Below are 22,436 nucleotides of genomic sequence, written 5' to 3' on the forward strand. Positions count from 1 at the left end.
AGTCTAGGTCTTCTTCAATAGTTATCTTCCCGGAGTTTTATAATGTTTCATTTTATATTTAGGTCTGTGATCCATTTGAGTTTATTTTTATAGTGAAAGGTATAAGGTTTGTGTTTAGATTAATCTTTTTTTGAATGCAGACGCCCACTTTAGCCAGCATTACTTGTTGAAAAGATTATCTTTGTTTCATTGTATTACTTTTGTTCTTTTGTCAAAGCTCAATTGACTATATTTATGGGTGTCTATTTCTGGCCTCTCTATTCTATTCCATCTATCTATTATCTATTTTCTATTATTTTCTTAATGTCAAATTGTCTTGATTATGTAGCTTTATACTAAGTCTTAAAGTTGGGTAGTGTCAGTCCTACAACTTTGTTTTTCTCCTTTATACTGTGATCTTTTGCCTCATCATATGAATTTTATAATCAGTTTCTTGATACCCAAAAAATAACTTGTGGGATTTTGACTGAGATTGCATTGAATCTATAGATCAAGTTGAGAAGAACTGACATCTTGACAATATTGATTCTTCCTATCCATGAACATAGAACATCCCTCCATTTATGTAGTTCTTATTTGATTTTGTTCGTGAGAGTTTTATAGTTTTCCTCATATTGATCTTATACATATTTTGTCAGATTTATACCTAAGTATTTTATTATAGGGTGGTGCTAATGTAAGTGGTATTGTATTTTTAATTTCAAATTCCACTTGTTCACTGGTATACAGGAAAATGATTGATTCTTGTGGATTAACCTTGTATCCTTCAATCTTGCTATAATTCCTTATTAGAGCCAGGAGGTTTGTTTGTCGATTCTTTCAGATTTTCTACAAGGATTATCAAATAATCTGCAAACAGAACAGTTTATTTCTTCCTTCCCAATCTGTATTCCCTTAATTAACTTTTCTTATCTTATTGTATTAGCTAAACTTCTAGTACTATGTTGAAAAGGAATGGTGAGAGGGGACATCCTTGCATTATACCTGATCTTAGAGGAAAAGCTTTGAGTTTCTCATGACATTAATTTTGTTTCTTTCCATCTTTTTTTTAATGGTGGTAATAATTCAAAATTACTCATTTATTACCAAGTATTAAAGGATTTTTAAAATTTTGAGTATAGTTTATATATATAAATAAATTTATTTGAGCATAGTTGGTTGATAAATATCTTTACATCGGACAATGTTACATTAGTTTTATTGTTAAAATATCCATACTACCCAAAGCAATCTATAGATTCAATACAATCCCTATCAAAACACCAACAGCATTTTTCACAAAACTAGAACAAATAATCCTAAGATTTTCAGGGAACCACAAAAGCCCTGAATAACCAAGGTAACCTTGGGAAAGAAAAACAAAGCTGGAAGTATCACAATTGCCAATTTCAAGATATACTACAAAGCTGTAGTAATCAAAACAGTATGGGACTGGCACAAAAACAGACACATAGATCCATGGAACAGAATAGAGAGCCTAGAAATAAACCCTAGCTTGTATGGTCAATTAATCTTCGGCAAAGGAGGCAAGAATGTACAATGGGAAAAAGTCTCTTCAATAAATGGTGCTGGGAAAACTCAACAGCTACATATAAAAGAATGAAATTGGACCACTTTCTAACAACATGCACAAAAATAAACCCCAAATGGACTAAAGACAGGGGTACCTGGGTGGCACAGTCCGTTAAGCATCCGACTCTTGGTTTTGGCTCTGGTCCTGATCTCAAGGTCGTGAGATCAAGCCCCGGGTCGGGCTCAGAGCAAAGCGTGAAGTCTGCTGAAGTTTCTCTCTCCCTCTCCCTCTCCCTCTGACCCTCCCCTCTGCACATTTGCATGCTCCCTCTCTCTAAAATAAATAAATAAATATTTTTAAAATTGACTAAAGACATAAATATGAGACCAGAAAACATAAAAATCCTAGAAGATAACACTGATAGTAATTTCTCTGACATTGGCCATAGCAACATTTTTCTAGATCCATCTCCTAAGGCAAGGGAAACAAAAGCAAAAATACTAATGTGTCTACATCAAGCTTTTGCACAAAAGAGGAAACAATCAACAAAATAAAAAGGCAACCTACTGAATGAGAGAAGATATATAAGAGAAGAAATGATATATCTGATAAGGGGTTAATATCCAAAATATATAAGAAACTTGTACAATTCAACATTAAAAAACCAATCTGATTAAAAAATGGGCAGAGAACATGAGTAGACATTTTTCTAAAGAAGACATACGATGGCCAACAGATACATGAAAACATCACTATTAGGGAAATGCAAATCAAAACCACAATGAGATATCACCTTACACCTGTCAGAATGGCTAAAATCAACAACACAGGAAACAACAAGCGTTGGCAACACTGCTGATGTGGAGAAAAAGGAGCCCTCATGCACTGTTGGAGGGAATATAAGTTGGTAGAGTCACTGTGGAAAACAGTATGGAAAGTCCTCAAAATATTAAAAATAGAAATACCATATGATTCAATAATCCCACCCAAAGAAAATAAAAATACTAATTCAAAAATGTATATGCACCCCTATGTTTATCACAGCATTATTGACAATAGCCAAGATGTGAAAGCAACTTAAGTGTCCATCAATAGAATGGATAAAGATGAAGAGGTATATATGTATATACATATATACATATACACACGCAATGGAATATTATGTGGCCATAGAAAAGAATGAGACTTGCTATTTACCACAACATGGATGGACCTAGAGGGTATTATGTTAAATAAAATAAACCACACTGAGAAAGACAAATAATCTTTATATCTTTTTAATAGTGCTTTCTACTATTTAAGAATTTATTTTTTCCACATTTAACCACATAGATTTCATATATCCACATGTCCCTTTATAAATTTTGGACTTTGTGTTATTCTTTAAATTTTCTCCAAATTATGATTAGCCACCAACTCCATTTTAAATTGCATTGATTGCATTTATGGTTACATAACTGCATATATTTGGCAAAAGTTATTGAATTGTATATTTAAAAATTAGTGAATTTTATTGTGTAAATTAATACAGTAATAAAATGATTCTAAAACTTAATAAGGGTTTATTGCATATATGCATTTGTGTGTGTGTGTGTGCATGTATATTTAAGCTGAAGGAGACTAACCAGGATCCCTGGAGTGAGGAGGTAATGGTAGGAAGAAGGGACAGAGTTAGACATCTGAAGGGAACCAAAAGATGAAAGAACAATGTTCACAATTAGTGCTGCTTCAGGGCTATTGTTTAAAGGGAAAGCAGGAGCGCCTGGGTGGCTCAGATGGTTAAGTGTCTGCCTTCGGCTCAGGTTTTGATCTCCGGGTCCTGGGATCAAGCCCCACCTCAGGCTCCTTGCTCAGTGGGGAGCCTGCTTCTCTCTCCCTCTACCTGCTGCTCCCCCTGCTTGTGCGCGCTCTCTCTCTCTCTGGCAAATAAAAAAATAAATAAAATCTTAAAACAAAAAGAAGAAAATCAATATTTTTTTTACAGAACATAGAGATGAAGTATTTGACCTGAAAAAACTGAACTTAGGACTCAGAGAGAAACAGGGGAGAAGTAACTGATTTTTTAAAATTCCCTAATTCCTTACAGGCATTTTTAATTTTTACAATCTTTGCTGCATGCTATATGGATGTTTCTAGTTAGAAACATCATGGTTGTTTCGTGGGCTATTTGTAGAAAATTCATGTATAATTTTCTAAATAAATTTTTTGGCTGAAGGAGAAAGAAATTTGAGGGTGAGTTGGGGCAATGGCACAATGGAGAAGGAGGAGGAGACCAGGGGAGGAATGGAATATGCATTGCCCTGGTGACTTGTTTGGACCCCAGAGGAAGTCCAAGTTCAAGTTCCAGAAGAGCTACATAGTATTTGTCTGAGAAATGGTGTCAGAGTAGGAGGCAGAGCCATTTTCTCTCCCCTCCTCCCATCACCAACCATGCAACTAGCACAAATTTGATTTCCAAGATCTCCGGGCAGCAAGAGAATGCATAGTGGTGGAAAAATAAAATACTGGGATGCAAGCAGGCCAGGAAGAGTCTAGAACAGGATGGTAAGCAGATTTCTTGTTTTATTGTTTCACTTGAGGAGCAGAGGGCAAGGAGAGTACCGGGGAGTGGATTAGAGTCTGTGGTTTGGGGATCCCAGGGCAAATAACACAGTTGGTGTCAGAGGTCAGCAGATGGAATTAGGGGAGAGGATTCAGCCTTCTGAATCCCAGGGCAGAGGGACCCACCAGCCCAGAGCTCAGAACCCTCACTGAGACAACTCAGCCCCTTGGGCAGGCCCAGCAGGGGGAGCAGGAACAGGAGGAAGGCTTTGGCCACTCGCTGTCCCCAAGCCTGCGCTCCTTGGCTCAGGGTCCACTTCAGCAGCAGCCTCCAGACGACTGACCGCTGCCCCCTCCACAGCAGCTGGAGCCCCCCGAGGGCTGGCTGCAGCAGCCAGGGCTCTGGTGTCTGTGACGGTGGCAACTGCGTCGCCTGTGGTGGCTCAGGCAGCAGCCGCCGCCCCCAGAGCTGGAGCCGCAGCAGGGAGAGACTGGGGGGCACTTGGGGGGGCAGTTTGGGGGGCACTTGGGGGGGCACTTTGGGGGGCACTTGGGCGCGGGGCACTTGGGAGGGGGCTGGCACTGCTGCTGGTTCTGCTGCCAGGACATCTCGGCTGGCGGGGTCAGGAGCTGAGGGAGATTCACACAATCAGATCCAGGACCCAGAGCTCTCCTGCCCCTCTCACCCTCTTAGCATCCCGTATAGTCATAGAAGCATCTCCATAATCCAGCAGCTGCACGACTTTCCTGTACTCTGGCATCATCTCTTTGGATTCTCAGTAGAGCCTTGTAAGTCAGACATGCAATTTCCTCCAGTATACAAGGTAGTAAACTAAGACCAAACCACAGTACTAAACATGTCCAAGGGTCTAAATCCTTGTAAGTGAAGATGGAACGCGTTCCAACCATGCCCTTCAAATCTGAAGTTGTTCAATTAATAGGCCACTTGAGGGGCTATTATTTCTTAAAGGAAACATACAGTAATTATTGCCTCTTGTCATAACTTCCAAGATGATTTTATTCTGTGAGGTCAGCATTGCAAAGGATCCTGGAGATGGCCTGCCTCAGTAAGCTCATTTAAAGAGACTAATAAGCGTCTCAGCTCCTGCAATGCTGGGACTTAAACCCAGCCCCCTGATCTCAGTCCAGAACCTAGGTCACCTCTCTCCACCACCTCATGCTGATAGGTTGGCAAGGTGATTCTCAGGCTTGCATTATCCTCATCAACACAGGAAGTTTGCAAACATGTTCCCAGACTCATGGATAGGCAGCTCAAAGGAGCCTGAGGTCCCTGTCCACAACCCCCCTTTGCAGGGAGGAGGAACAGGGCTATATTTTTAAAGGTGAGCTCCCTCCTGAAACCTGTCAGAGGAGAGCCCAGTGTCTGTGCTTCAGTGTCCCCATCTTGAGTGGCACACCACACAGCAGATCCATTTGCTTTCTCCAGAGCTCAAAGGCATAGCCACCTGGTTCTTCTTATGTGCCCAGGTGGTGCCAGACTCCTCCCTGCACTCCTTTCTCAAACATTCTTCCTCTGACATAATGGGTCCTTTTCCCCCAAATCTCCACTCCATCTGCCCCCCTGCTCTGCTTTGAGCTCCCTCTGTGAAAGGCACTGGTCCTGGTCCCAGGGAACACTTACCGGTGCACAGGCAGCACTGGATCTGTCAGCACCTCAGGAGAGGAGTGTATGGAGGTGCTCTGACCCTGAGGCCCTCTTATCCTGGCTTTGGGCTCTGCCCTCAGCCTGTGAGACAGGACCGGAGCATGAGGGGACTGCCTCCTGCCACCCACGAGGTCCTGTGACAAGTGGTGACTGGCAGCTCCTTCCTGCCTCCTTCCATGGGGCTCAGAGCAGCTACTCCCAGCTTAGAATAGGGCTGCTTAGAAACAAGGAATGACACAGTTGTGGAAAATTTACTTTGATCTTCTGCCTCATTCTCCTTGGCAAGTGCCACCTGGAAGGCCTCATAGTTCCTGTTTTGGACCTTGGGCCCCAGTCCCTCTTTCCTGTTTTTGTCATTATTCATACTTTATAATAGAGGAGACAGATAAACAAAACTAAAAAAGAGTCACTTTATGTACCTTTCACAAGGATGCACAGCTACCAGGTGGCAGAACCAGGATTGCATTCTAGGTCTGACTCTAGGCTCTTAAATGCAATGGAATACACCAGGGATCAGCAAATTTTTCAATAAGGGGCTAATGACTAAATATTTTAGGCTTTGGGAGCCATAAAGTCTTTGACTCAACTACTCAACTCTGCCATTGTACTGTGAAAATAGCTGTAGATAATAAAGAAATGAGCATGGATGGGCTCCAACTAAAATGTTTCAAGTGTGTCCCAGTTTGGATGGTGAATTATATAGTCACATTATCAGTAAATGAAGTTTTCTCAAGGGCCTTCACTGATTCAGGATAAAACCTAAATTCCTTGTCCTTGTATTCAAATACCTATGCAGTATGAAATTATTCTGTTTCTATGGTTTTTTCCTTTGCTCCGTTAAGAGAAGAAATCTTTCTCTGAAGCTGAATTGACCTATGAGCTCTACTTTGGACTGGCTACTTTGTGCTTTATCTTTATTTTACTTTATGTGACATATCTCTGAATTCTTCAGAGCGGGGTCTGGATCTGATGTTTGCATCCACCATCAGCATCTAGAGCCAAGATATGCATTTATAATCATTTCACCAGCATTTCATAGTACCTGAGAGTTTGCAAACAGCTTTTCCCTGTGATGTAATGCAATCAGATAAGACATGCACAGTGATGAGTGCTGACCATATCATCCTACAGAGATCTGAGTAAATTGGATAGACACCCTATACCATAAAAAGATGAGTTTTTTTTTATGATTAGTAATACTGAACATATTTTCAGTTACTTTTTGGCCATTTGTGTTTCTTCTCTGGTATGTGTATTGCCTGTTCCTGTCCTTTGTCCAATTGATTTATAAGAATTGCTTTTCTATATTCCTAGCAAATATGTTGTAATTTCCCCCAATGGGGAATTACAAGCAACATGCTTGTAATATCATGCAGAGTCATTTGTAAGCCATGGCTATTAGATTTCAATAGATTTATATTGATTTGGTATCCTTTCAACAGAAAAAAGTGTTTAGTGACAAGGATTTGGTTTTCTGAAGTCATCTACTCATCTGTCTCCTATGTCCTTTTAATCTCAAGGGATAGGAGGAAACACTGCTGAGATCCATGGGAAGTCATTAAAACAGTGCAAATTTTGCTCTTTTCCCTCTACCGTGCAGCCCTTTGCAGAGACAGAACCTTGAACATTGTTGACTTTTAGTGTGTTCTCCTCCCTTTCAAAAATTGATAAATATGGGGTGCCTGGGTGGCTCAGTCATTAAGCATCTGCCTTCAGCTCAGGTCATGATCCCAGGGTCCTGGGATCAAGCCCCGCATCGGGCTTCCTGCTCAGCTGGAAGCTGCTTCTCCCTCTCCCACTCCCCCTGCTTGTGTTCCCTCTCTCTCTGTGTCTCTCTCTGTCAAATAAATTTAAAAAATCTTTTAAAAAAATTGATAAATGTGTCTAATTTAAAAGTTAAAAATCTATGTAAAAAATAGCACCATAAATAAGACAAAAAGAAAAGTGATCCATTGGGGGAAATTACAACATATTTGCTAGGAATGTAGAAAACAATTCTTATAAATCAGTTAGACAAAGGACAGGAACAGGCAATACACATACCAGAGAAGAAACACAAATGGCCAAAAAGTAACTGAAATATGTTCAGTATTACTAATCATAAAAAAAAAACCTCATCTTTTTATGGTATAGGGTGTCTATCCAATTTACTCATTCATATCTGATTGGCAAAGATTGAGCGCCTAACAAATACTCAGTGTTGGAGAGGATGCAAGGAATTGGACACTCATGCTTCACTGGTATGAAAATAAATCAGCATACTGATTATGCATAACAATACGATGATTCATTGATTCAATACATACTTTATGGTGTGTAAATGAATTAGAATGTAAAATGAGAACATTCTTTTATACTGTTCAAATATCTAAGAATTTAGCCTTAGGAGATAATGTAACTAAACTCAAAGGGTTTGCAGCTTGTGGTGCATTAAATTGAACACAACCCAAGGAAGTGTTGAAAGCAAAGAACTTTTTATTACTTGTTACAAGTAAGGAGACAGGGAGATAGCTCTCAAAGCACTGTCTCTCCATGGGCTTAGTACAGGAAGCTTTTATTCAGTGCATTCGGGGTGAGGGCAGGGAGCTTGCATATACATTAAAGGAACTTATGGGGGTGCCTGGGTGGCTCAGTCATTGGGCGTCTGCCTTCATCTCAGGTCCTGATCCCAGGGTCCTGGGATTGAGCCCTGCATTGGGCTCCCTGCTCTGGGGAAGCCTGCTTCTCCCTCTCCCACTCCCCCTGCTTGTGTTCCCTCTCTTGCTGTGTCTCTCTCTGTCAAATAAATAAATAAAATCTTAAAAAAAAAATAAAAGAATTTATGCATATTTTATTACTTGGGCACTTCTGTTCAACTGTGCATACCTAGCATGCCAACATGCTAATGCATAAATCCTATGCTCAAAGAAATGTTGGACTCCCCCATAGGAGGAGACCTTAGTACTATAATGAGCTAATGGTAACTTCAGGACAACTCGGAGGGGCTTCTGCACAGGTCCTCATCTCCAGTCTGGCTCTAAGTGGCTCATGTAAGGGGCTATCAGGTGAAACATCTAGCTGGGCTTTCTCCCTGCTTTTGTCTTTTCCTCACCCTCCCTCCTGCTGATAGCTTTCAGCCCTCTGACCTGGATAACTCCTTGTGGCATCCTAGCTAACAATATGGGATGATAAGAAAACAATATATGCATAAACATATTCCTTGTAGAAAAATACAAGTAATAAGAGTACAGCAAATTGTCACATCAATATTTTTATACTTCTTTAAAAATAACAGAAGATAAAAAGATTTAAAAATGCTGTTTTAAAAAAGAGCAAAATACATAAGCTACATAATGTTTTTAAATGAACAAGATATTTATGTACAAAATGTTAAAACTTTACTGAAAGAAAAAAATTTAAAAACTTTATCGAAGGATACTAAAGAAGATCTAAGTAAATAAGATCTATACAGGAGGAGGAGCAAGATGGTGGAGGAGTAGGAGACCTAAATTTCAACCAGTCCCAGGAATTCAGCTAGATAGGTATCAAACCATTCTGAACACCTACGAACTCAACAGGAGATCGAAGAAAAGAATAGCAGCAACTCTCTGAACAGAAAAGAGACCACTTTCTGGAAGGTAGGATGTGCATAGAAGTGAATCTGAGGCGATATATGGGAAGATAGACTGGGGGTGGGGGAGCCTCCATCAGCCACTACTGGCAAGTGATAGAGCAGCAGAGCACAAAATTGGAACTTTTGGAAGTCTGCTCTGATGAGGGACATCGCTCCAGTGGCTAAGCGGGGGGTAAAACCCTCTCTGGGACAGTGTGGTCTCAGGACCCTCGGAGTCACAGAAAGAATGGGGGTGCCTGAGTGCGGCAGAGCTCCCAGGTATCAGAGCGGGAAAGCCGGCTGCAGAGAGGGAGCCAAGGAGTGGGCTCTCTGCTCGGGGTTGCCATAAACTGTTATCCGTGGCACAGTTGGGCCACTGCTCTTCCAGCAGGGCCCCAACAAGCAGCAGATCAGGGGAGACTCCCCTTTCTCCCCAGGGAGAAGTGGCGCGGGAGTGCACCGCAAGAATCGCTGGGTTTGGAGACTCCAAACAGGGTCCTGTGCCAGAGAGAGAAACGCTCGGTCACAGGCCAGGTGAGCACGGAGTGCAGCCGGAGACCAGGGAGACAGGCGTGATTGACTGCTTTTCCCTGGGGGCACACTGAGGAGTGGGGCCCCGAGCTCTCCACTCATCCGGAGGGGAGATTGGGAGGCTGCCATTTTCAAAGCTGTACAGAAAGCTTGCAGGGAAAAAGTGACCGAGAGCAAACCCAAGCAGATTACTTAGCCCGGACCCGGCAGGGCAGAGCAATTCCTCTTTCCACAAACACCTCTGATAATCACTGCAACAGTCCCCTCCCCCAGAAGATCAGCAAGAACAACCAGCGAAGACTAAGTTTACCGATCAATGAGAATGACAGAACTCCAGCACTAGGGGAATACAGCACATAGAACTCATGGCTTTTTTACCCATGATTCTTTAGTCTTTCAAAGTTAATTTTTTAATTTTCTTTTTTTTCTTTTTCTTTTTTTTGAATTTTTCTTTTTCCCTTTTCAACCAACATCTTATCAATCCCTTTTTTAAAAATCATTTTTATTCTTCATTTTTAGAGTCATATTCTATCCCTTCATGGTAGTTAACCTTAGTTTTGGTATATATATAAGTTGTTCTCTCTTTGAAATTTTGAGACACAGTTGCTTCTAATAGACCAAAATATACCCTAAATCTCTAGGGTATGGCTTTGTTCTAGTCTCCTGCCTGATCACATTCTCTCTCTGTCTTTTTTTTTTATTTCTCTTCCTGCTTTTTCCAACCAACTTCTTATCTTATCAATTCCTTTTATAAAATCTTTTATAATTTTCATCTTTGCAGTCATATTCCATCCCTTCATCATATTTACCCTTATTTTTCTACATATGTAAGTTTTTCTTTCTTATAAAATTTTGGGAGAGAGTTTCTTCTAACAAACCAAAATACATCCAAAATCTAGTGTGTGGCACTGATCTATGCACCAGCCTGATCATATTTGATCATATTCTTTTTTTTAAATCTTTTTCTTTTTTTTTTTTCTTTTTTCTTTCTTTCCTTTTCTTTTTACCCAGTATCAGGTCTCTTCTGATTTGTTTAGTAAATATTTTTCTGGGGTCATTGTTACCCTGTTAGCATTTTGTTCTCTCATTCATCTATTATCCCCTGGACAAATGACAAGACGGAAAAAATCACCTCAAAAAAAAAGAACAAAAGGCAGTACTGACTGCCAGGGACCTAATCAATACGGACATTAGTAAGAGGTCAGAACTAGAGTTCAGAATGATTATAAAGATATTAGCTGGGCTTGAAAAAAGCATGGAAGATACTAGAGAAACCCTTTCTGGAGAAATAAAAGAATTAAAATCTAACCAAGTTGAAATCAAAAAGGTTATTAATGAGGTGCAATCAAAAATGGAGTCTCTAACTGCTAGGATAAATGAGGCAGAAGAGAGAATTAGAGATATAGAAGACCAAATGATGGAGAATTAAAAAGCTGAGAAAAAGATAAACAAGAATCATACCACAAGGGCAAAATTAGAGAGATAAGTGATATGATAAGATGAAACAATATTAGAATAATTGGGATCCCAGAAGAAGAAGAAAGAGAGAGGGGGGCAGAAGGTATCTTGGAGCAAATTATAGCAGAAAACTTCCCTAATTTGGGGAAAGAAACAGGCATCAAAATCCAGGAAGCACAGAGAACTCCCCTCAAAATCAATAAAAAATAGGTCAACACCCCAACATCCAGTAGTAAAACTTACAAAGCTCAGAGACAAAGAGAAAATCCCGAAAGCAGCTCAGGACAAGAGGTCTGTAACCTACAATGGTAGAAACATTAGATTGGCAACAGACCTATGCAGCCAAGAATACTATACCCAGCTCGGCTGTCACTGAAAACAGAAGGAGAGATAAAAAGATTCCAAGACAAACAAAACTAAAAGAATTTGCAAACAAGAAACCAGCCATACAAGAAATATTGAAAGGGGTCCTCTAAGAAAAAGAGAGAGCCTAAAAGTAACATAGACCAGAAAGGAACAGAGACAATATACAGTAACAGTCACCTTACAGGCAATACAATGGCACTAAATTCATATCTTTCAATAGTTACCCTGAATGTAAATGGGCTAAATGCCCCAATCAAAAGACACAGGCTATCAGATTGGATTTAAAAAAAAAAAAAAAGACCCATTGATATGCTATCTGCAGGAGACTCATTTCAGACCCAAAGACATCTCCAGATTGAAAGTGAAGGGGTGGAAAACCATTTACCATGCTCATGGACACCAAAAGAAAGCTGGGGTGGCAATTCTTACATCAGACAAATTAGATTTTAAACCAAAGACTATAATAAGAGATGAGGAAGGACATTATATCATACTTAAAGGGTCTATCCAACAAGAATATCTAACAATTGTAAATTTCTATGCCCCTAACATGGGAGCAGCCAATTATATACAATTAATAACAAAATCAAAGAAACACATTGACAATAATACAATAATAGTAGGGAACTTTAACACCCTCCTCACAGAAATGGACAGATCATCTAAGCAAAAGATCAACAAGGAAATAAAGACTTTAAATGACACACTAGACAAATGAACTTCACAGATATATTCAGAACATTCAACCCAAAGCAACAGAATACACATTCTTCTCTAGTGCCCATGGAACCTTCTCCAGAATAGATCACATCCTAGGTCACAAATCAGGTCTCAACTGGTACCAAAAGATTGGGATCATTCCCTGCCTATTTTCAGAGCACAATGCTTTGAAACTAGAACTCAATCACAAGAGGAAAGTTGGAAAGAACTCAAATACATGGAGGCTAAAGAGCATCCTACTAAAGAATGAATGGGTCAACCAGAAATTAAAGAAGAATTTTAAAAATTCATGGAAACAAATGAAAATGAAAACACAACTGTCCAAAATCTTTGGGATGCAGCAAAGGCGGTCCTAAGAGGAAAGTATATAGCAATACAAGCCTTTCTCAAGAAACAAGAAAGGTCTCAAATACACAACCTAACCCTACACCTAAAGGAGCTGGAGAAAAAACAGCAAATAAAGCCTAAACCCAGCAAGAGAAGAGAAATAATAAAGATCAGAGCAAAAATCAATGAAATAGAAACCAAAAGAACAGTAGAACAGATCACCGAAACTAGGAGCTGGTTCTTTGAAAGAATTAATAAGATTGATAAACCCCTGGCCAGACTTATCAAAAAGAAAAGAGAAATGACCCAAATAAATAAAGTCATGAATGAAAGAGGAGAGATCACAACCAACACCAAAGAAATACAAACAATTATAAGAACATATTATGAGCAACTATATGCCAGCTAATTAGATAATCTGGAAGAAATGGATGCATTCCTAGAGATATATAAACTACCAAAACTGAACCAGGAAGAAATAGAAAACCTGAACAGACCTATAACCACTAAGGAAATTGAAGCAGTCATCAAAAATCTCCCAACAAACAAGAGCCCAGGGCCAGATGGCTTCCCAGGGGAATTCTACCAAACAGTTAAAGAAGAATTAATACCTATTCCTCTGAAACTGTTCCAAAAAATAGAAAGGAAGGAAAATTTCCAAACTCATTTTATGAGGTCAGCATTACCTTGATCCCAAAACCAGACCAAGACCCCATCAAAAAGGAGAATTACAGACCAATATCCCTGATGAACATGGATGCAAAAATTCTCACCAAAATACTAGCCAATAGGATCCAACAGTACATTAAAAGGATTATTCACAATGACCAAGTGGGATTTAACCCTGGGCTGCAAAGTTGGTTCAACATCTGCAAATCAATCAAGGTGATACAATACATGAATAAAAGGAAAAACAAGAACCATATGATCCTCTGAATAGATGCAGAAAAAGCATTTGACAAAGTACAGCATCTTTTCTTGATCAAAACTCTTCAGAGTGTAGGGAGAGAGGGTACATACATCAATATCATAAAAGCCATCTATGAAAAATCTACAGCGAATATCATTCTCAATGGGGAAAAACTGAGAGCTTTCCCCATAAGGTCAGGAACATGGCAGGGATGTCCACTATCATCACTGCTATTCAAGATAGTATTAGAAGTCCTAGCCACAGCAATCAGACAACAAAAAGAAATAAAAGGCATCCAAATTGGCAAAGAAGAAGTCAAACACTCACTCTTTGCAGATGATATGATGCTTTACGTGGAAAACCCAAAAGAGTCCACCCCAAACCCGCTAGAACTCATACCGGAATTCAGTAAATTGGCAGGATATAAAATCAATGCACAGAAATCTGTTGCATTTCTATACACCAACAACAAGACAGAAGAAAGAGAAATTATGGAGTCGATCCCATTTACAATTGCACCCAAAACCATACGATACCTAGGAATAAATCTAATCAAAGAGGCAAAGAATCTGTACTCAGAAAACTCTAAAATACTCATGAAAGAAATTGAGGAAGACACAAAGAAATGGAAAAACGTTCCATGCTCATGGATTGGAAGAACAAATATTGTGAAGATCTCAATGCTACCTAGAACAATCTACACATTCAATGCAATCCCTATCAAAAGACCATCCACTTTTTTCAGAGAAATGGAACAAATAATCCTAAAATTTGTATGGAACCAGAAAAGACCCCTAATAGCCAGACGAATGTTGAAAAAACAGAGCAAAGCTGGTGGCATCACAATTCTGGACTTCAAGCTCTGTTACAAAGCTGTCATCATCAATACAGTATGGTACTGGCACAAAAACAGACACATAGATCAATGAACAGAATAGAGAGCCCAGAAATGGACCCTCAATTCTATGGTCAACTAATCTTCGACAAAGCAGGATAGAATGTCCAATGGAAAAAAGACAGTCTCTTCAACAAATGGTGTTGGGAAAATTGGACAGCCACATGCAGAAGAATGAAACTGGACCATTTCCTTACACCACACACAAAAATAGACTCAAAATGGATGAAAGACCTAAATGTGAGACAGGAGTCCATCAAAATCCTTGAGGAGAACACAAGCAGCAACCTCTTCGACTTCAGCCGCAGCAACTTCTTCCTAGAAACATCGCCAAAGGCAAGGGAAGCAAGGGCAAAAATGAACTAGTGGGACTTCATCAAGATAAATAGCTTTTGCACAGGAAAGGAAACAGTCAACAAAACCAAAAGACAACCGACAGAATGGGAGAAGATATTTGCAAATGACATATCAGATAAAGGGCTAGTATCCAAAATCTATAAAGAACTTACCAAACTCAACACCAAAGAACAAATAATCCAATCAAGAAATGGGCAGAAGACATGAACAGACACTTTTCCAAAGAAGACATCCAAATAGCCAACAGACACATGAAAAAGTGTTCAACATCGCTCAGCATCAGGGAAATCCAAATCAAAACCTCAATGAGCTACTATCTCACACAAGTCAGAATGGCTAAAATTAACAAGTCAGGAAACGACAGATGTTGGTGAGGATGTGGAGAAAAGGAAACCCTCCTGCACTGTTGGTGGGAATGCCAGCTGGTGCAGCCACTCTGGAAAACAGTATGGAGGTTCCTTAAAAAATTCAAAATAGAGCTACTGTACGACCCAGCAATTGCACTACTGGGTATTTACCCCAAAGATACAAATGTAGTGATCCGAAAGGGTACATGCACCCCAATGTTTATAGCAACAATGTCCACAATAGCCAAACTATGGAAACAGCCAAGGTGTCCATCAACAGATGAATGGATAAAGAAGAAGTGGTATATATATACAGTGGAATATTATGCAGCCATCAAAAAAAAAAAAAAAACCCAAAATCTTGCCATTTGCAACAACATGGTTGGAACTAGAGGGTATTATGCTGAGCGAAATAAGTCAATCAGAGAAAGACATGTATCATATGATCTCACTGATATGAGGAATTCTTAATCTCAGGAAACAAACTGAGGGTTGCTGGAATGGTGGTGGGTGGGAAGGATGGGGTGTCTGGGTGATAGGCATTGGGGAGAGTATGTGTTATGGTGAGCACTGTGAAGACTGTTGAATCACAGACCTGTACCTCTGAAATAAATAATACATTATATGTTAAAAAAAAATAGTAGGAAGGGAAAAATGAAGGGGGAAATCGGAAGGGGAGATGAACCATGAGAGACTATGGACTCTGAAAAACAAACTGAGGGTTCTAGAGGGGAGGGGGCTGCGAGGATGGGTTAGCCTGGTGATGGGTATTAAAGAAGGCACTTATTGAATGGAGCACTGAGTGTTATATGCAAACAATGAACCATGAAAGACTACATCAAAAACAAATGATGTAATGTATGGTGAGTAACATAACATAATAAAATAAAATAAAAACAAATAAGATCTATACATATGTTCATGATATAATGGAAAGAAAAAATAAATATCACAAAATGAAAACTGCCTTAATCTTATTATATATATTTAATACAATACCACAAAGAATTCTCACAAATCAAATGAATAAAAAATATTCCTAAGGTAAGAAAGAGCAATTTACAAAAGAAGAAAACGTTCAAAATATATGAATAGATGCTCAAGACCACTTATGATCAGGAAAATGGATAACACAGCAACAATGAAATATACACAAAAAATATAGAATGAGTATTTCATCCACACTGAACAATTATATAAACATCTGATATCACAAAGTGTTGCCAGAATGAAGCAACAGGAACTCTTTTATACTAACAGAGGGATTGTAAACTGGAGACGCATGTGACAATATATTGTAAGGTTAAAAATGAGCATATCTATAATCTGACCATGCAATTCCTAGATAGATAGATATAAATATAGATACATATCCTTGAGAGGCTGTCCTCCACATAGACAATATGTAGAGATTTTTTAATAATGAAATTGTTTAGAATTGCAAAATAATTAGAAGCAACGTAAATGTTCTTTGATAAGAACTGATTAAATAAATAGTGTGGTTGTAAGGTGGAGTACAATATAGCAGTAAAAAATAAACTAAATGACACTGATTAACATGAATATCTCACAAATGATTCTGTGATAGAAAAGCAAGTTTACACAAGTGAATCAAATATGTAATATTTAAGTTAAACTATGTAAACAATTCCACATATTTTAAGGAAATTTAAAATGTACTAAAATATAAGGAAATACATAGGAATACTTAAACTCCGGATGAGTCAGGCTAATGAATTAGGTCTGGAGGGAAGGAAGAAAATAGACATCAAATGTATGAAATTTTTTTATCTCAGTATGGATAATGGGCAAGAAATTATTTATTAAATAAATATTCTTTAAATATCAATTTTTCACAATAAATTTAAAATATTTTAATTTAAAATTATTTAAACTATGTTTAAAATATTTAATTCAAAGTTTTTCAAAAAATTTAATTCAACATGGAACACTACATCAAAAACTAATGATATACTGTATGGTGACTAAAATAACCTAATAAATTTTAAAAACTTTAATTCAAAATTAAAACTTAAAATTCTTTATAATTATATTTTATTGTATATTATATAATATTTATATATATAAATTATATATAACATAAATATAATATATGAATATTATATATAAATATATTATTTCATTATATATAAATATATTTCATATAAATATATTTAAATATAATACATAATCTGTATAAATATATTTATTATGTAATATTTATATAATTATTATAATCAAAAATTAAATAATTTAATTTAAAATTTAATTTGGTTTAAAATGTAATGGTATGATCTCAGTATTTTTGTACTCGTTGAGGCCTGATTTGTAACCCAGTATGTGATCTATTCTGGAGAACGTCCCATGTGTACTTGAAAAGAATGTGTATTCTGCTGCTTTAGGATGAAATGTTCTGAATATATATGCTAAGTCCATTTGGCCCAGTGTGTCATTTGAAGCCCTTGTTTCCTTGTTGATTTTCTGCTTAGATGATGTGTCCATTGCAGTATGTGGGGTGTTAAAGCCCCTACTATTATTGCATTATTATCAATGAATTTGTTTATGTTTGTTATTAATTGTTTCATGAATGTGGGTGCTCCCAAGTTGGGGGCATATATATTTACAATTGTTAGATCTTCTTGTTGTAGATCTAGACTCCTTTATTACGATATAGTGCCCTTCTTTATCTCTTGTTATAGTCTGGTTTAAAATCTAGTTTGTCTGAAACCATAAAATACCTAGAAATAAACTAACAAAAGAGGTAAAAGATCTATAGTCTGAAAACTATAAAACACTGATGAAAGAAATTTAAGCTGACACAAAAAAAATGGAAAAACATTCTACACTCATGGATTGGAAGAACAAACATTGTTAAAAATATTTATACTACCCAAAGCAATCTATACATTTAGTGCAATCCCTATCAAAATATCACCAGCATTTTTCACAGAGCTAGAAAAACAATCCTAAAATTTGTATGGAACCACAAAATATCCTGAATAGTCAAAGCAATCCTGAAAAAACAAAGCAAAGCTGGAGGCATCACAATTCCAGACTGTAGTGATTAAAACAATATGGTACTGGCACAAAAGCAGACACATAAGTCAATGGAACAGAATAGAAAACCCAGAAATGTACCCACAACTATATGGTCAACTAATCTTTGACAAAGCAAGAAGGAATATCCAATGGGAAAAAGACAATCTCCTCAACAAATGGTGCTGGGAAAACTGGACAGCAACATGCAAAAGAATGAAACTGGACCACTTTCTTATACCAGACACACAGACACACAGACACACACACACACACACACACACACACACACACACACACACACATATTCAAAATGGATGAAAGACCTAAAGGTGAGACAGGAAACCATTAAAATCCTAGAGGAGAACATAGGCAGTAACCTCTTTGACATCAGCCATAACAACTTCTTGCTAGACCCGTCTCTTGGAGCAAGGGAAACAAAGCAAAAATGAACTATTGGTACTTCATCAAGATAAAAAGCATCTGCACAATGAAGGAAACAATCAACAAAATTAAAAGACAACCTTTGGAATAGGAGAAGATATTTGCAAATGACATATCATATATAGGGCTAGTATCGAAAATCTATAAAGGTCTTATAAAACTCAACACCCAAAAAACAAATAATCCAGTTAAAAAATGGGCAGAAGACATGAAGAGACATTTTTCCAAAGAAGACATACAGATGGCCAACAGACACATGAAAAGATGCTCAACATCACTCATCATCAAGGGAATACAAATCAAAACTACAATGAGATATCACCTCACACCCAACAGAATGGCTAAAATTAACAACATAGGAAACAATAGGTGTTGGCAAGGATGTAGAGAAAGGGGAACACTCTTATACTGTTGATGGCAATGCAAACTAGTGCAGCCACTATGGAAAACAATATGCAGTTTCCTCAAAAAGTTAACAATAGCCTGGTGATGGGTATTAAGGAAGGCACGTATTACATGGGGCATTGGGTGTTATACACAAACAATAAATTATGGAACACTACATCAAAAACTAATGATGTACTGTATGGTGACTAACAATAAAATTAAAACAATTTTTTTTAATTTTTTTAAAAGTTAACAATAGAACTACTTTGGGATGCCTGAGTGGCTCAGTCATTAAGTGTCTGCCTTCAGCTCAGGTCCTGATCCCAGGGTCCTGGGATCGAGCCCCGCATCGGGCTCCCTGCTCAGTGGGAAGCCTGCTTCTCCCTCCCCCACTCCCCCTGCTTGTGTTCCTGCTCTTCCTGTCTCTCTCTGCCAAATAAATAAATAAAATCTTTAAAAAACCAACAACAATAGAACTACCTTATGATCTAGGAATTGCACTACTAGGTATTTACCAAAAGGACACAAAAATACTGATTCAAAGGGGTACATGCACCCCTGAAGTTTATAGCACCAAATTATGGAAAGAACCCAAATGTCCATCCACTGATGAATGGATAAAGAAGATATGGTATACACACACACACACACACACACACACACACACACACAAAGGAATATTACTCAGCCATAACAAATGAATGAAATCTTGCCATTTGCAATGATGTGAATGGAGCTAGAGCGTATTATGCTAAGTGAAATAAGTCAGTCACAGAAAGACAAATACCATATGATTTCATTCAGATGAGGAATTTAAGAAACAAAACAAATGAACATAGTTGGGAAAAAGAGAAGCAAACCATAAAACAGACTCTTAACTATAAAGAACAAGCTGAAGGTTGCCAGATGGGTGGTGGGTGGAAGGATGGGTTAAATGGGTGATGGGGATTAAGAAGGGCATTTGTTGTGATGACCACTGGGCTAGGTGTCGTATGTAAGTGATGAATCACTAAATTCTACTCCTGAAACTAATATTACACTATATGATAACAAACTGGAATTTAAATAAAAACTTGATGAAGTCCCAGTAGTTCATTTTCGCCCTTGCTTCCATTGCCTTTGGCGATGTTTCTAGGAAAAAGTTGCTGCAGCTGAGGTCGAAGAGGTTGCTGCCTGTGTTCTCCTTTAGGATTTTGATGGACTCCTGTCTCACATTGAGGTCTTTCAACCATTTTGAGTCTATTTTTGTGTGTGGTGTAAGGAAATGGTCCAGTTTCATTCTTCTGCATGTAGCTGTCCAATTTTCCCAACACCATTTGTTGAAGAGACTGTCTTTTTTCCACTGGACATTCTTTCCTGCTTTGTCAAAGATGAGTTGACCATAGAGTTGAGGGTCCATTTCTGGGCTCTCTATTCTGTTCCATTGATCTATGTGTCTGTTTTTGATAAAAAGCTTTTGCACAGCAAAGGAAACAGTCAACAAAACCAAAAGACAACCAACAGAATGGGAGAATTATTTGCAAATGACATGTCAGATAAAGGGCTAGTATCCAAAATCTATGAAGAACTTATCTAACTCAACCCCCAAAGAACAAATGATCCAATCAAGAAATGAGCAGAAGACATGAACAGACATTTTTCCAAAGAAGACATCCAAATGGACAACAGACACATGAAAAAGTGTTCAACATCGCTCAGCATCAGGGAAATCCAAATCAAAACCTCAATGAGATACCACATCACACCAGTCAGAATGGCTAAAATTAACAAGTCAGGAAACGACAGATGTTGGCAGGGATGCGGAGAAAGGGGAACCCTCCTACACTGTTGGTGGGAATGCCAGCTGGTGCAGCCACTCTGGAAAACAGTATGGAAGTTCCTCAAAAAGTTGAAAATAGAACTACCATATGACCCAGCAATTGCACTACTGGGTATTAACCCCAAAGATACAAATGTAGTGATCTGAAGGGGTACGTGCACCCCGATGTTTATAGCAACAATGTCCACAATAGCCAAACTATAGAAAGAGCCAAGATGTCCATCGACAGATGAATGGATAAAGAAGAAGTGGTATATATATACAATGGAATATTATGCAGCCATCAAAAGGAATGAAATCTTGCCATTTGCAACAATGTGGATGGAACTAGAGGGTATTATGATGAGCAAAATAAGTCAATCAGAGAAAGACATGTATCATATGACCTCACTGATATGAGGAATTCTTAATGTCAGGAAACAAACTGAGGGTTGCTCGAGTGGTGGGGGGTGGGAGGGATGGGGTGGCTGGGTGATAGACATTGGGGAGGGTATGTGCTATGGTGAGTGCTGTGAATTGTGTAAGACTGTTGAATCACAGACCTGTACCTCTGAAACAAATAATACATTGTATGTTAAAAAAGAGAAGATAGTAGGAAGGGTAAAATGAAGGGAGGGAAATCAGAGGGGGAGACGAACCATGAGAGACTATGGACTCTGAGAAACAAACTGAGGGTTCTAGAGGAGAGGGGGGTGGGGGGATGGGTTAGCCTGGTGATGGGTATTAAAGAGGGCACATATTGAATGGAGCACTGGGTATTATATGCAAACAATGAATCATGGAAGACTACATCAAAAACTAATGATGTAATGTATGGTGACTAACATAACATAATAAAATTAAAATAAATAAATAAATAAATATCAAAAAATAAATAAATAAAAACTTGAAAAAAGAAAAAAATAAAATGTAATGAAAAATTTGGAATAAAAATTTAAACATCAGAGCTTTATACACACATATTGAATTATATTTTATTACATGAAGCTTCTGAAATAGTTCTCACTAAAAATCTTTCAATTAAATCAAGTCCATGAGGGCAGAAATCTTTTTTTCTGTTTGTTCACTAATTTCTCTCAACTGCCTAAATAAACAACTGGATATATTAGGTACTTAATAAATATTCATTGAGTGCTTTAGATATGGTACTTTGGCTTTCTCTTTTGCTTTGTTTATGTGATTTTGGATGTGCTGAAATTTTATTTTGATGGAATCAGTTTTATTAAAATTTCTCTTTGACATTTGTTCTGTTTCTTTTATATGTGAAATATTTCTCCATTGTGAGTTGTACTTAGTGATTAGATTAACAATTTACTCTTTAATCCACTTGAAACTCATTTTATTATAGAACATGATGTGGTTCCCTTATTTAAATGTATTTTAAATTCTTTCATACAAAAGGGTCTCTGTACTATTTATTTTGCCTCACTAATTATATTTGTCCCAGTCTCTTCTTTCACTAGAGATTTTATTGTGCAAAATCATAAGGTTTTTAAAACAATCACTTTCAGCAGGCTGGAATCAGTG

General features: G+C 37.9%; 1 long non-coding RNA gene across 1 annotated transcript; it reads right to left on the reverse strand.

Moving 5' to 3' along the window:
* Window positions 1-4,057: 4,057 nt before the first annotated feature.
* Window positions 4,058-5,789, reverse strand: LOC118526166 (uncharacterized). Its single transcript, XR_004912492.2, has 2 exons — window positions 5,697-5,789; window positions 4,058-4,684 (listed from the first exon to the last, which is right to left on the reverse strand). It is a non-coding gene; the product is annotated as an uncharacterized LOC118526166 (long non-coding RNA).
* Between the last annotated feature and the right edge of the window lie 16,647 nt (window positions 5,790-22,436).

Source organism: Halichoerus grypus, chromosome 5 (assembly GCF_964656455.1).
Source record: "Halichoerus grypus chromosome 5, mHalGry1.hap1.1, whole genome shotgun sequence".
NCBI lineage: Eukaryota > Metazoa > Chordata > Mammalia > Carnivora > Phocidae > Halichoerus > Halichoerus grypus.